Below are 16,661 nucleotides of genomic sequence, written 5' to 3' on the forward strand. Positions count from 1 at the left end.
TTGGTTAGCTTAGAGTGCCAGAGATCGTGGTGCGCGTTGAAGTCACCTACTACCATTCGGTTTTCACCTCTGAGTAACGCACCTATGTCAGGGTGATATCCTGTCGGGCAGCAGGTGACAGGGGGTATATAGACGTTAAATATTTCGAGCTCGACATCGCCTGACCGGACAGCTATGACCTGACTTTCTAGGGTCTCGGGTCGATGTCTTCTTCGATAAGCCGATACTGCACTGTATGGTGTAGGATGAACGCTAATCCACCACCATTATCTCGCTCGCGATCTTTACGGAGCACATTGCAAGCGGCGCAATCCAACAGAGTGGAGTTGCTGTGCAACTTCGTTTCTTGGACCGCAGATACCAATATGCCATTCCGACCCATAAAGGCTACTATCTCCTCAATCTTGCTCTGGAGTCCGTTGCAGTTGAGTTGTAGGAGTTTCGTATGCCTTGGGATGCTAGTCGCGATACGGCGGGTGACGGAGGAGTGAGATCTACCTTGGGCCTGTTGCATATGACGCGCTTGCTGTTGCTGCCTGTTGGTACGTGGCTGCAATGAGGGCGGTGTTGTCTGCGTCAGCGGTGCTCTGCAGCGTTGGGTACAGTAGTTCGCAGTCCACTCGCGCGTGGTGCGTAGGCCAGAGCATAGGCGGAAGTGACACCAGCCAAGGCATGAGTTGCGTTTGACCGATGTCACGTTTCAGTATATTCTGCTCTGGCATACGGAGCAGGTGGTGTGTGCAACCAGGAGCTGCTGGTTGGCTCGCACCAGTTAAGGGATGTTTGCAACGCCACCGCTGACGTCACGACATAACACGTTCTAACATGCAGCGAATGCGTTATCCATAGAACCAGTATCAGGCCGCGACCCAAACGGAATTACCCACAAGAATACAAAGATAAACACGAAACAATAGACAAGTACTAGTAAACAAATTAAACAAAGGACAAATACTAGTAAACAAGCTGAACAACAGATAAAGACTAGTAAACAACTAGCAATAGAATTTTCCACTGCGATAACCACCGCCGCATTTCAATAGCATAAATAGAACTAAGAATTTAGAATCTAAAGTAGTCTTAAGAATATGTAGATAAAGCATAAATAAGCACTCTCACCGTGCAGAGAAAACATATAATTTTTGAACTCGTATCGTGTAAACGATATTAACTGGGGGCTCAACCGGGATGACAATACGTTGTGTCATCTAAAACCAAAATCCTTGAAATACAGGAGACCATAAATTCCACGGTCTTGAAGAAAGGAAAAAAACAGTTTCTGAAAAAGTGAAATAACACAACTATTCCTGAAAAACGGAACAATAAAAAATTTCGAAGAAGTCCATGCGATTCACCGCGGAATGAAAGCATTCCTGTCCGATAATTGTACCAAACGATTACGAAGTGTTAACAAACCCCATTTCTCCTCTTTAAGATTTCAAAGAAGTGAAGACACAACAAATATGGCCGAAGCAGCACAACTAAGAGCACAAATTGATACCTTAACACAACAGTTCCAACAACAAACCCTGCAAGTAAATGCCCTACAACAGGAGCTTAGTACTGTAAAAGAAAACCAAACCGCCTTCCACAATATCACCACCATTACAGAACACGAGGAGATCCCTCTTGCAATAACAAATGCCAACGAAATCGATTTGAAGCTATTCAAGGCTTTACCCAAGTTTGATGGGAACAAAAACCAGTATCGTTCATGGAGATCACAAGTCTGGAAGTTTATGGATGACATCAAAGCGTTCACAGGACATCCTAGATATTATAGTGCAGTGGGGATCATCCGTACAAAAGTGATAGGAACAGCAGCCGACATACTTAGCAATCACAACACGAAATCAAACTTTTATTCGATTATAAATCGATTGGATTATACGTTTGCGGGCCAAAGACCCTTGTATGTGTTATTAGACGAGATGAAAAAAATTTATCAAGGAAGAAAGAATTTATCCGAATACCATAGCGAAATTAGTAAAGCACTTAACCTTGCGCTTTTAAAAATTGAAATGCCGCATGCCCAAAACGATGCAGCCATGAAAACATACGCAAACTACAAAGTAAAGTAAACTACCACGAACGCATTGAGGAAATACTCATACAAATATACGCTAACGCAAAATCTTTAATGACAGGTAATGAGAATGTGTTTAATGGGCATACAGCTAAATCAGTGTACGACAGACCATGATAAAAATATAGTAAGGTAGAACCGCTGAGAGTCACTTTTAAAATTCTTAACGTTTCCAAACTCACAAGGACTAACAACGTAATTAAAATAAATTGGTACCAAAAACCCACTGCGTCCGGACGACTTATGAACTATTTTTCAAAACATCCAAAAAAACATGATATTCAACACGGCATACAACTTTATCAGACGAGTACTCACAATAAGCGACCCAATATTTCACGGAAGTAACAACGAAATCATCTCCAAAATACTAACCATGAATAGTTTTCCACAACAGGCCATCAAAAAGCTACTACATAAATACTATGGACAACATAATCATAACAAGGACAACAAAGAACAGCCAAAAATATGGAAGTCGATGACCTACGTGCCAAAAGTGGCAGACAGAAAGGCAAAAATTAAATTATATGACAAAGAAAAATATAAAATTGCATACAGAATGGACAATACACTTAAAAAAAAAATTATACAGCAACACAAAAAGCAAAATTGACAAAATGGACCAAAATAATGTAATATATAGCATAACATGTAATGGAAATACGCAAAACAAATGTGAAAAAATCTACGTTGGAACGACAAAAAATAATTTAAAAACTAGGATTAGTGGACACAAATCAAATCTAAGATCGCGCAATAATGGAAACACACAACAAACAGCACTGTCGGCCCACTGTGCAGAACTCTCACATTCTCCAAATTTTGATGACGTTAAAATATTGAAAAAGGAGAACAATTACAACAAGAGACTGACGATAGAAATGCTACATATAACAAACACACCGACAGAATTAAGAATAAATTACAAAACGGACACAGAGAACGTCGCTCATGCTTACAGACACCTGATCGATAAAACAAAAAGAATACAAACCAAAATCAGTCGAAGTCCAGCCACTTGACAGCACAGGATGAAATCATATACGCAAAAATAATTTATATTTTCTTTGGTCTTATGTGTTTTATGTTAGTTTTGCTTTTAAGTTTTTCTTTTTTCTTGTAATGTAAGTCGATTTGCCCCCTTTTTGTTGAAATTTGTTGTATTCTAAGTGTTTTTGTATTTAGAGTCCCTGAAGATGGCTTTCGTTGAGAGCCGAAATATCGGACACTTGTAAAAACAAAAATAAAAACTAGACCTCAGGCTCGAAAAGGAACCAGAAAAAACATCTATAACTAAAGGTCGATTAAATAAATTCTTGCGTTTCCAAACAATTTAATTTTTAAATTTACTTACAAACTCACACACACACAATTTCGAACAATTTCAATTTTCTATTTTCATTTTTATGCGATTTTAAAATGTTGGAAAACTTCAAAAAAAAAATCATGACCGACAAATTGAGAGAACGGTTCTACCTTGCTATGTTTTTATCATACGACAGACTACATATACAGCACTCAAGTTACACCAATACACCATTCAACGACGAACGCTCAAGTTGAACGCATACATAGACCACTAATTGAGCTATCAACAGCTCTAGCGCAGGAAAATCATACGGCTGTGAAACAGTACGCTGTGAAACAGTACAATAGAACGATTCATTCCACCACAGGATTCAAACCTGAAGAAGTCTTTTTTAACAGAGAAAAATACCCTGAGATAAAGGATATTTTAAGAGAAAAACAAGATAAACTCCTGTGTTTAAGCGACTTACAGGCTAACCTAATATTCGCGGCTTGCGTTTTAGTACGCACGCCGTCGAATTGGTTTTTTTTGCGTCACCCGAAATTGGCTTGCGTGCGTTTGCATTTGATTTCATTGAGCGAAACGTCAAATCAAAATGTCACGCAGAACAAAAATTGGAAATTGAGTTACCTTCATACGCACGCCGTTCAATTTCGGTTGGTCCCATACAAGTTGTATGTGCATGAGAAATTTTTGACAGTAAATTGGCGGCGTGCGTGAATATTAGGTTAGCCAGTTATGCATTTCCCGCATAAACAAAGAACAACGAACACACACACGCACTTGTATTGCACTCCCGCACACGCACTTGTGTTTAAAAATAATTCGCTCGTTTTTCATTAGGTATGAATTTTTTTATGCTCTTCTCAACTGCCGCAGAACAAAACCTACTAAAGTAGTTCATTACTGGCACCCCAAATCATGCTCAACAATCTCGCTTGATGCATCGCCACTCCTCCGGAGTGGTTTTAAACAGCAAAAGCCAAAGCGCTACAAGCTGTAGGGGCTCCGTATGTGTTTCAGCATACGGAGGTGGTACAAGAGTTACCATTGGCCACAGCGCCTACCCAATTTTTGAACTTGAATAAATAACCGGTGCTCAACACTCCCGCTTGACGCACACCCCAAAAAATGGTCTTAAACAGCAAAAGCCAAAGCGCTACAAGCTGTAGGGGCTCTGTATGACTTTCAGCATACAGAGGTGGTACCAGCGTTACCATTGGCCACAGCGCCTACCCAATTTTTGAACTTGAATAAATAACCGGTGCTCAACACTTGCACTTGACGCAAAGTGTTTAAGCGGCAAAGCCACAGGGCTACAAGCCGTAGGGACTCTGCATGACTTACAACCATGCAGAGGTGGTAATTGATGGTTATCATTGGCTCCGACGCCTACCCAAAACATTTTTACTTTAATAAATTTTTATGCAAATAAATTCATCCTGGTCCTGCCCTCACACTGAGTTATTCATCGTGCAATATCACAATAAAAACAGACACTCAATTACATACAAAAAATGTGAATTCATATACGTAAAAACCGATAGATGAAATAAGTTAGCAACGAAATATAATAAACATAAAGTAGAAGATCACGGGGACACAATTTTAACAGCTAGAAGTAAAGTTATTCATAAAGATAATATTAGAAAACAAGCCAAATGTGCAGAGCCGTAATAATACTTTTCTTACTTATAAGAATTGCTAAAAGTGACAAAATAACCGATTTAAATAACAAGAAATATGCATTATCTGTTTCCGATCTTTTTATTCGAGAACTCACAACATTTATACCATATAGCTAACCTGAGTGCAGTTCTAGCACCATACGATAAAATAATACGAAACCGGTACACAACGAATCAAAATCAGGAAGAAACTTGTCTAATAAACAGGATAGAAATCTTGAAATCGCAACTGATACCAACAACACATTAAGCTAGGAGATCGTTAAATTTCTTAGGTTCAATCTTAAAATTTATAACAGGAACACCAGACCACGATGACCTAATAGAAATCAAAGCAGGACTCAATCAACTTATAAAAGCAACAACCAACAACGAAAAATAAATTCCTAATTCGAAAAAATTTTAGAAACCTTAGACCCTAAAACATTATCAGAAAACATTGTCATAAATGAAGTCTATCAAGAACTTCTAGCCATCACAAATACAATAAATTTTACAAAAAATGGAAATTTGTATTCAGGCACTTAAAATTTAAATGATATTGACGAAATAATAACAAACGAACAATTTGATATACCTGTAATAAATATACTAGAATATGCGGATATACATATTTGCCAATACCAAACCGCCATAATAACTATTTATAAATACCCCCTTATAAAAAACAAATGCAAATTATATAATATAACACCACCAGTGTTGCCAGAACTTTTCAGGGCGACCGGCTAGATTGGACAAAAAAACGTCTAAAAACGGCTAAAAAGTTTCAACCAGAATTAAATTTTTTTTAAATACATAAACTACAATTAGAAAGACTAGTAAATCCTTTGAATTTTTTTTTGTTAATAAAGATTATTTATACGTAGTTAAGCTGTACACCACTTTATTTTTGTTTAACAAAGGAAACTGTCGTTATACGTAGCTAAGCTTTACATCAGAAGTCATGTTTGTATTACTTAAATATAAAAACAGAGATAAATTACAATCTTATGGCATTTTCTTTTCTATTAAACAATTTTGCCTTCTTATAAATATTGGATCATTTTCAGTAGGTTGCTTTTTGTCCCGCAAAATGGCTATATTAGCTGAAAGTTTGCTTAGTCGGAGGGCAATAGTTTGAGAAATGAACAGGTAAAGCTGTGAAAGCAGAAGGTAGTTTAATTTATTGACATTCGTTGTTGTTGCCGACCACTTCACTTTTAACAAGTTTATGACATTTAACTAAAATCATGCCACCAGATTCACTAGCAGAAAAATTTTTGTTTCTTAAAAAAGTAGAAAAAAATTTGAAGTTAGTGAAGTTGGATGAAAATATTAAAAGTGCTGCGCGTTTCCAAACTGCCAGAATTCGGTACACCTGAGCAAACGTTCGTTAGGTTGATAACAAATTGCTGACGCAAAATATCTTTAAACCTCTGAAAGATGTACCATTATCCGTGGAACAGGAAAGAGGTCGAGTTAAAATGATGCCTGCAACTTGTGACAGTAACAATTTTTGGATTCTCGGAATTTTCTGATAAAGATGTGGTGCTGCTAAAAATATATATACAAAAATATAAGCACGAAACTATGTATTTGACACAAGAATTATCCACCTAAGATGAAAACTACTGCAGTTTTATTTTATAAAATTTAAAAAGTATGTTTGCACCATGTATTGTCTTCCCAGAGAGTTTTGCTCCACATCGAAATTCGTGCTCTTTTATTTTCTAAGTGTAGCGAATAAAACTTCACACTTAAATTTAAGACATTCATAACAAAAATTATATCGCTAGCTTAGAGTGAAAAGTTGCTAAGTCCACTTTTTATGAAAACTCATATTTTGATATAGGAGGCTAAAGAAATTGAATACGCATCGTTTCGAAAATTATAAAGGTATTTGTTTTATTCCAACACAAATCCGACCTTCTTTAATAAATATCATCTTTTAATAAATATCGAATCCTTCTGATTCTTATGGAGTTTTGCTTTGCTTTAAACGCGCAAAATGTTTGATTCAAAGTCTTGCGAAATAGTTAAAGAAAGGGGCTATAGGGAGATTTTTTCTTCTTCTTCTTCTTTTTTGGCGCTGTAACCGCCTAAGCGATTTTGGCCGAGTTCAGCAAAGCACGCCAGTCGTTTCTCCTCTGTGCCAACTGATGCCAATTGGAAACGCCAAGTGAAGCCAAGTCCTTCTCCACCTGATCTTTCCATCGCAGTGGGGGCCTCCCTCTTTCTCTGCTACCACCAGCGGGTTCCGAGTTGAATACTTTCAGAGCTGGAGCATCGGTGTTCGAACGACATGACCAAGCCAGCGGAGCCGCTGTATTTTAATTCGCTGCACTATGTCCATATCGTTGTAAAGCTCATACAGCTCATCGTTCCATCGTCTGCGGTACTCGCCGTCGCCAACGCGTAAAGGACCGTAAATCTTCCGCAAGATTTGGAGTATTGTGAATACCTGGTCTATGGTGGATTTGCCAGGTCTAAAGCCACACTGATAAGGCCCAATCAGTTCATTGACGATGGGCTTCAGTCTTTCACACAATACGCTCGATAAGACCTTGTAACCTAAGCTTAGAAGGCTGATCCCGCGGTAGTTGGCGCGAACGGCGGGGTAACCTTTCCTGTGGATTGGGCAGAGCACACTTAAATTCCAGTCGTCGGGCACTCGTTCATCTGACCATATTCTGCACAAGATTTTTTCCTCTCATGTAAAAATGGGACTTAGCAAACTTTTCTTTCTAAGCTAGCGATATGAAGAAAATTCCCGCTGCGTTCGCCCAAATATAAACTGGGACGCAAAATTGAAGCAAGTTTTGCCTATTTTTCTTTAGTTTATTTAATATGTTTTATTTTTTATGAATATGTAGCTCATTACTTAACAAACAACATATACTACAAACAGATTTCACACTTACTGTAAAAATTATGAAAATTCTTCAAAATTTCAGCAAAACTTGTAACTTTTTAATCTGCTAAAATGACGCGTCCCAGTTTATGTGTATTTGGGTCACTCGCTTAAAACAAAAAACTTTGAAATCGGCTCACTTTCTGATTGTTTTTCAATTTTATATAACACAGTCCGACATGAAAATTTTCTCAGAGGTAAGACTAGCCATTTCTAATAGATTTTGGAGCACTAAATTTGTAAAAATAAAAACTTGTATATTTGAATTTTAATAAAATAAGGCGAAAAGCAAAATCGGCTAAAAACGGCTAATTTTTTTTTGCAAAACGGCTAACGAATAGGCTGCCGGCTAAATCGAATTTTTTCCGGCTGTTTGCTGTCGCAACCGGCTAAATCTAGCCGGAAAACGGCTAAAATGGCAACGCTGAACACCACTAATGGATAGACATGGGAAAATAATTACCGACAAATACATTGCTGAATGTAGCAAAAAATATACTAGAGTAGCTAAATGTAAGAACTATGTAGGAATAAATATATGTAAACAATTGCCAGAGGACAATTGTACTATACCACTTTTAGAAGATAAGGAAACTAAATGTTACGTCATTCAAGAAAACAATAAACCTTTATTAGTTTTAGATCACGGTAATATCATCACAGACGGAGAACACACGTGGAACGGATATCCAATCAAAGGACCGAAACTTATTTATTTAACATCTCCACAAACATCGATGAAAAAATATACCTCAACCATCAAGAAGAAACAAAAAAATGCAATCCATTCACACACTAATGAACATTTAGAACCTAAAAATTCTCACTTCAGAGTCCAATTACAAATTTACGAATATACAAAAAATTTATACATTTATTATACCTATAGAAGAACATCCGGTAGAATTGCATTGTATAGCATTCTCGGTTTAGCAACTCTAGCACTCTTCGTGTACTCCTCGACCAAAATATGCCAATGCTACAAAATAAGGCAGGAAGTAAAAAACAGAAAACGCGTAAACGAAATATACGAAGCATAATTGACCCGCCTCACAATACAACAACAGTAAAAGGTGCGGACACCTTTTTTAACAAGGGATAAGAGATGTTTGCAACGCCACCGCTGACGTCACGACATAACACGTTCTAACATGCAGAATGCGTTATCCATAGAACCAGTATCAGGCAGCGACCCAAACGGAATTTCCCACAAGAAAACAAAGATAAACACGAAACAATAGACAAGTACTAGTAAACAAACTAAACAAAGGACAAATACTAGCAAACAAGCTGAACAACAGATAAAGACTAGTAAACAACTAGCAATAGAATTTTCCACTGCGATAACCACCGCCGCATTTCAATAGTATAAATAGAACTAAGAATTCAAAATGTAAAGTAGTCTTAAGAATATGTAAATAAAGAAAGCACGCTCACCGTGCATAGAAAACATATATTTTTTGAACTCATATCGTGTAAACGATATTAACTCACGCGGGAGTTGGACGGGCCCAGAGGAGCTTCTCGGAGACGTGCAGGCTCTTCGGGTGTTGGGTGCATTGCGCGAGCGGGTAGCCGTTGAGGATGATTGTACCGTTTGGCTTGAGCTGAAGGGAGGCACATAGCTTGTGTTCCACTCCCGGTGAGACCTAAGACCAGAGCAGGTTCTTAGGTGACTCCGTCCGTTGCATGAGTTGCACCTAACCTAAGTGGAGTTCGGATGGAACCGATTCTGGCAAACACAGCAGAAATATGTTTCTGGTCCGGGGTTGGGCTCAACGCCCGCCCGGAGAAGAAGGATGCGGAGCAATCCGGCTGCCAGGAGTTGCTCCATGGATGAACAATGATTGAAGGGTATCTACGATCTAAGCGGGGTTAGGTCGCCGAAACAACAGCCCTTGGTCGGGTAAAACCCGAGTCATTCCGGTACGTAGAACCGGCTGTCGTGGGATCATTGTTGCCGCCAGGGAACTTCTTCATGGACACAACAATTTCGCTAGGTTATTTAAGGTGGCAAACGACCACCAAACAATATTCTTAGCCGATGAATGTGCCAATGGAAATGGTAAACGTGGACTGTTCGAGAAAATGTTGGACCAAAATGGTTAAATTAAAAATCTAATTTTGGGCGGGACGAAGTTCGCCGGGTCTGCTAGTATATACATAATTTTAAAGTTCTTTAAATCTCTTTTTCAAAACATGTCTTCTGCTTAATGAAAAATAAGACGGTGCTTCAAAAAAAGTCATGAAATACACCCGAAACAAAACCTAGCGTAGGTTGTCGCTATGGTCGAGTACAACATAAAAATAGGTTCCGTATAGTTCCTGAGCCCTCCATTTTTATTTTATTTAAAAGCAACCGTTATGTTCGTGCTTGATGCACTTATCTATTAACTGCTTGACTATTTTTCACCCGATTTTAAAATCAAAACATGTTGTGAAAAGATTAGTTATAGACCTTTAAAATAATGAATAACAATGTATTGTTACAATTAACTTGTGGGCAGTTTTCATCGGTTAAGCCTTAATAAGCCCATATTTTTCTAAATTATTTCCGCTTTGATCATCGCTGATTTAAAATATTTCTATGAAAGTTCCCAAATATGTAGCATTTACCTAAAAGAACATTTATTTTCGAATAAATTGGTAGCTATTTTAATGAAATTGGATAAAAATTGTCGAAGTTAAGCAATTTAAGTAAAAATATGGCCTCGAATTTATTTGTTTGTATGTACCGGACGTTCAGATTTTTTGAGCAGTGTTGTAGTATTACAGTAAATACACCACTCTTATGCATTTACAAATATCGACCGCACACGATATCAATGCCATCATGACCCACATAAGTCATAATGAACTCAGCGGGAATTCAACACCAAACGTTCAAAGGCACAGTTCAGCTTACACTTGCCAATTGCATTACTCAAGCCAGGCACACTGACCAACTCGCGTGACGATCAGCTTAACAGATCGTCAGCGTCAGTTTGGCAGTGCGAGAGTTAGCATAACATATGCACATTTGTAGTTTGTAAGTATTAGTGTAAATTAGGGTAAGAAATCTTGTATAAAAGAAAGTAATTTCGAATAAAAAAATCAATTCTAGTTGCACGCTACATATAAGCGTTTCATTCTTTTACATGGCGATCCTGCCAGATCTAGCGGCAACTTGCCTTTTATAGCGGCAAGTTGCCTTCAAGTGCAAAAGCTGCTGCCTGATCTAGCGGCAACTTGCCTTTCATAGTGGCAAGCTGCCTTTAAGCGGCAAAGGATCCTGCCTTGCCTTTTATAGTGGCAAGTTCCCTCCGTACTGGCAGGACAACATTCCACTACTTTCACTTCTTCAATTGGCAATTTACTTGGTTTATTTGCTCCAACAATTTTGTGTACGTCCAACTTGGAGAATATCGTTCCACTACCAGCTATCGTAGCAGTAAACATCCAGAGAAATCGCTACACATCCTTGCCAACCGGCCAACGTGTCAACTTCAAAATGAACAAGTTGGTGTCCATTGCCAAGCAGCAACGCCATTTAAGCGAACAGGAGGTCACTATTTTCATACTCGCATAAAGGGTGGAATATTTGAAGGAATCTGACTGGCAGCACAGCAACCAGACCCCTCCAAGACAGCAAAGGAAAAAAAATTAAAAGGATAGTATAAATAAGTTAAGATAAATTGAGCACGCCTCATGGCCGCTTAACCAAGAGCAAAATTAATTTTGCTTAGGAAATTTTTTTTTTGCTTAGGAAATTTAAAAAGAAAAAAGAGAAAAATAAAATGTCCACAGTTAATTGAAAAATAAACAAAAAAAAAAACTTCTTATAAGCATTCAAATTTTTTTTTACATAAGTATGCAGGAGATTACGACTCAGGAGGAATTCAATAGAGTATTTAAAAAGTGCGAAGACACCATAAAGGAACTCATAAAAATTTCCGAAAAAATCCTTAAGAGTCGTAACACTGCAAAGCAAGGTCCGACGCCGATTACCATAGAAGAGTATCGGCGACGGAATAAGCTTAATAAAAAGGAAGAAATTCCTAAAATACCTACCCCTATAAAAATCCACAAAAGGAGACGGGGAGGTAAACAATTCAAAAAAAGAAAGAAATAGGCGAAACTTTTAGGCTACTGAATCTAACAACAAATACGGTTGATAGATTAAGATTAAAAGAAAAAATAAAAATGTTAAGAAATAATTAATTTTTCAGAAAATAATAAAACTTGTTAATAACAAACTGAGTAAATTGGAATGTCGAAGGATTTTTCTAAAAACCCACTTAAGGGGGATCAAAACGCAACTTTAAAAGTTAGAGAGAGAGAGAATTAGCTTATTTAAGAGAGTTATGGAGTCTAATAGGTATGACTAGGGAACCTACTCTTCTTTTCAGTAAATAAATAAAAATATCGACATAACGACTTTAATTTTCTTTTTGAGAATGGCATGGTGGAAAACCGTATTACACGGTATCCTAATAGGAATAGCAGGATACGAAGTCGGTAAGGAAAACTCTGGAGAGAAAAACGCTGAAAATAAACTGGTCAGGTATGAACCAAAACTCAGTATAGAAAACAAAGAAGAAATCTCAGATAAATGGTTAACTATTTTCGCATGCGTAACTACATTTTTAATTGTCGCAATTGCAATTCTATTAAAAAATTATATAAAGAATAAATTGAGACAATTGAACATGGTACAACAACGCGTCTAAACAAAAAATTCGATATTCCAAGAAATGAACCAATGGCAAGAAATATACGACGCATTATCTGAAGAAAAAACAAAAGCTAGTAAGTCGTACAAATGCATAAATAAAAATGCTACTATAAAAATAGAAACAGTAGTAAAGCATTTGAACATAATTTTAGAAGCTCTAAAAAGAATAAAACAGGTGATCAATACAACAGACCGTATACTTACCAAAGAACACCAGAAAGAAGTCCGCCAATTTTTCTTCGCCGTACGAGATAAGTTGGTATCTTCTTTAGCTAGACACAATATAGAAGTAACAATACCAACCACAGTAGAGGAAAAACTCCAGATCGATTTCAATTCAATTTTATCAGAACGTGCTCAGAGCCCGATTCCATCACCTTTCTTGAGCCAAACTCCATCAGTGGAAGAAAAGAAACCGTTAGACATCCCAATCATAAACGCCACAATGGTGCAAACTGTAGTCGAATTTATTAAAACTGCTTCATCAGTGCTACCAGAGTTTGATGGTAAGCCGGAGAACTTACACAGTTTCCTAGACGCCCTTGATATACTTGATCAAATCAAAGATGATCACGAAGCCTTAGCGATAACAATGATAAAAACCAAGCTAAAAGGCACGGCAAGAAATTTTATCAGTACCGAAAACACAATAGAACAGATAAAAACAAAATTAAAAAAACGCAATAAAGGGTGAATCAGTAGAAGTTTTAACCGCTAAACTCCTGAACATCCAACAACGTAGCAAAACTGCTAATCAATACACAGCAGAAATAAAAAAAATTACTAGGTCATTGGAAGGAGCATATATCTCGGATGGACTCAACCCAGACTTAGCAACGAGATATTCAACCCAAACAGCAGTCAAAGCAATGTGTAAAAACTGCTCCAATGACAAAGTCAAAATGATAATGCAAGCGGGAACGTTCACAACTATGAACGATGCAATATCTAAATTTACGAACAGCTGTACCGAAATAACGGGCAGCTCAAACACAATTTTAAATGTACGACAGCAGAGTCAGTACCGGAGTAATTTCCGTGGAGCTTACCGAAGTAACAACTATGGAAATTACCAAAGTAGGAGATTTAGACCGCAACCGAGATACAACAATAACTCGAGTTCCAACAGCAATAATAATAATAATAATAACCGAAGAGGATCACAAGCTCAAAATGGCAATAGACCTTACAACCAGACCCGTAACGTGCGCAGCTGCACCCAGACGGAAAACCAAGAAACTCGAAACTCCACTTCAAGATCAGTAGATAGGAAAATATGCGTACTAAATCTACATCTCAACAGCTATATAGCTACGAGGACTTCATTAAATAATTCGATTTCAAATTTCTTAATTGATACAGGAGCAGACATCTCCATTATAAAAAAGCATCAAATTAATAAAAATCATCAAATAAATACAGAACAAATTACAGATTTAAAAGGCATTGGTCAGGGAATAACCAGCACATTAGGCACAATCAAAGCAGACTTAAAAGGCGATGACCTCTTAATTTACCATAAATTTAATGTCGTAGAAGACGACTTTCCAATTCCATGCGATGGAATAATAGGACTAGATTTCATAAAGAAGTACAATTGTATTTTAGACTATGGAAAAACAGAGGATGAACTAATCCTAAGACCATATGATTTCTCCCAAACAATAACGATGCACCTAACAAATTGTCTATCTGTTAATACAATTGCGATCCCTGCTAGATCTGAAGTCATTAGACAAGTCAAAGTAAACACTGACAACAAAAACATCTTCATCCCACACCAGCAATTATCTGAAGGCATTTTCATAGCAAACACCATTACAAATAAAGATCAAACTTTCGTTAGAATTATCAACACAACACATAAAAACCATTCAAAATTACAAGATCAATACCGAAAATTTAGACGATTACACACTAATTAAAATAACCACACACGATAAAAATTGCAACGATACAGAGAAATTAAAAAGATTAACAAAAAACTTTCCAAAATTTGTCAACTCTCAGTTAACAACACTATGCACAGAATTCATAGACATATTTGCACTAGAAACTGAACCAATCTCCTCTAAAAATTTTTATAAACAAAAATTATACATGAAGGATGACACTCCTGTTTACATAAAAAATTATAGATTGCCTCAAACGCAAAAAGGAGAAATAAGCAAACAGGTAAATAAGTTAATAGAAGATGATATAATAGAACCCTCTATATCAGAATATAATAGCCCAATCTTATTAGTCCCTAAAATATCACTCCCAGGAAAAACAGAAAAAATATGGAGATTAGTGGTAGACTACAGACAAGTAAATAAAAAGCTAGCAGCAGACAAATTCCCACTTCCAAGAATTGACGATATTTTAGACCAACTTGGAAGAGCAAAATATTTTTCATGCCTAGACCTTATGTCAGGTTTTCATCAAATCGAATTACACCCAGACTCCAGAGATATAACCTCATTCACAGCCGAAAATGGCACATATAGATTCAAAAGACTACCTTACGGATTAAAAGTAGCACCAAATTCATTCCAAAGAATGATGACACTAGCATTTGCAGGCCTCAAACCATCTCAAGCATTTCTCTACATGGACGATTTGGTTGTATTAGGCTGTTCTGAAAACCATATGCTAAAAAATTTAAGAGACGTATTCTCCACATGTAGAAAATACAAACTAAAATTACATCCCGATAAATGCCTATTTTTTAGCCAAGAGGTAACTTATTTAGGACATAAATGCACAAACAAGGGAATACTACCCGATCCGAGCAAATTTGAAACAGTTCAAAATTACCCAACACCAAAAACAGCGGACGAAGTTAAGAGATTCGTAGCTTTCTGCAACTATTACAGAAGATTTGTACCGAATTTCGCAGAACACTCACGAAAATTAACTAGGCTTTGCAAAAAATGTTTCCTTCGAATGGACAGAAGAATGTCAAAAAGCTTTTGTCTACTTAAAGGAAGCATTAATTAGACCAAAACTTCTGCAATACCTAGATTTCGATAAAGAATTCTGCATAACAACAGACGCTAGTGGGTACGCTTGTGGGGCAGTCCTTAGCCAAGAACACGATGGCAAACAGTTACCAATTGCCTACGCTTCCAGGTCATTCACAAAAGGTGAAATCAACAAAGCCACAATAGTAAAGGAATTGGCCGCAATCCATTGGGTCATAACCTTCTTCAGACCATATGTCTATGGCAGAAAATTTCTAGTTAAAACCGACCACCGTCCCTTAACATACCTATTCTCAATGAAGAGTCCTTCATCAAAACTGACTCGAGTAAGACTCGATTTAGAAGAGTACGATTTTGAAGTGGAGTATATCGCCGGAAAGGAAAACCACATTGCAGATGCATTATCCCGCATAACAATCACAAACTTAAAAGATATGTCAGTGGAAGCAAGTAAAATATTGAAAATAACAACAAGATCAGCAGCAAAAAGCATCAGCACAAGTAACACTGAAACAAGTAAGAAAGTCTAAGTTCGGGCGGAGCCGAACATTAAATACCCGGCGCAAGTATTAAATATATGTTTTTTCACCCTTCCGAAACCTTCCGCTAGTTGGTAAGCCGAGGTGTATCAATTTTGGGTTAATTAGCGTCCTTCAATTTCGAAATATTGAAGTTTAAAGCATTTCTTAAATTACACCGTTATATGAGAATCGGCCGTTATTTTAGTCCGATTTCAATAATTTTCAACGTTTTGCTTACACGTGGCAAGTACAATAACCATACCGAGTTTGGTACAAATTGGTAGAACGGTTACCGATATACTTATATGTGATCATAAGTGGGCGGTGCCACGCCCATTTTCCAAAATTTTACCATAAACGTATTTCTTGGTAAAGAATTGTTGCAAGCATCAATTTTGAATAAATTAGCTTCAATATTTAATTATTTATCGAAGATTTTGTATTTCTCTAAATTACCGTTATATGGGATGTGGGCGTGGTT

This window comes from Rhagoletis pomonella, unplaced genomic scaffold, assembly GCF_013731165.1.
Source record: "Rhagoletis pomonella isolate Grant_MI unplaced genomic scaffold, Rhpom_1.0 Rhpom_scaffold_00009, whole genome shotgun sequence".
NCBI classification, from domain to species: Eukaryota; Metazoa; Arthropoda; class Insecta; order Diptera; family Tephritidae; genus Rhagoletis; species Rhagoletis pomonella.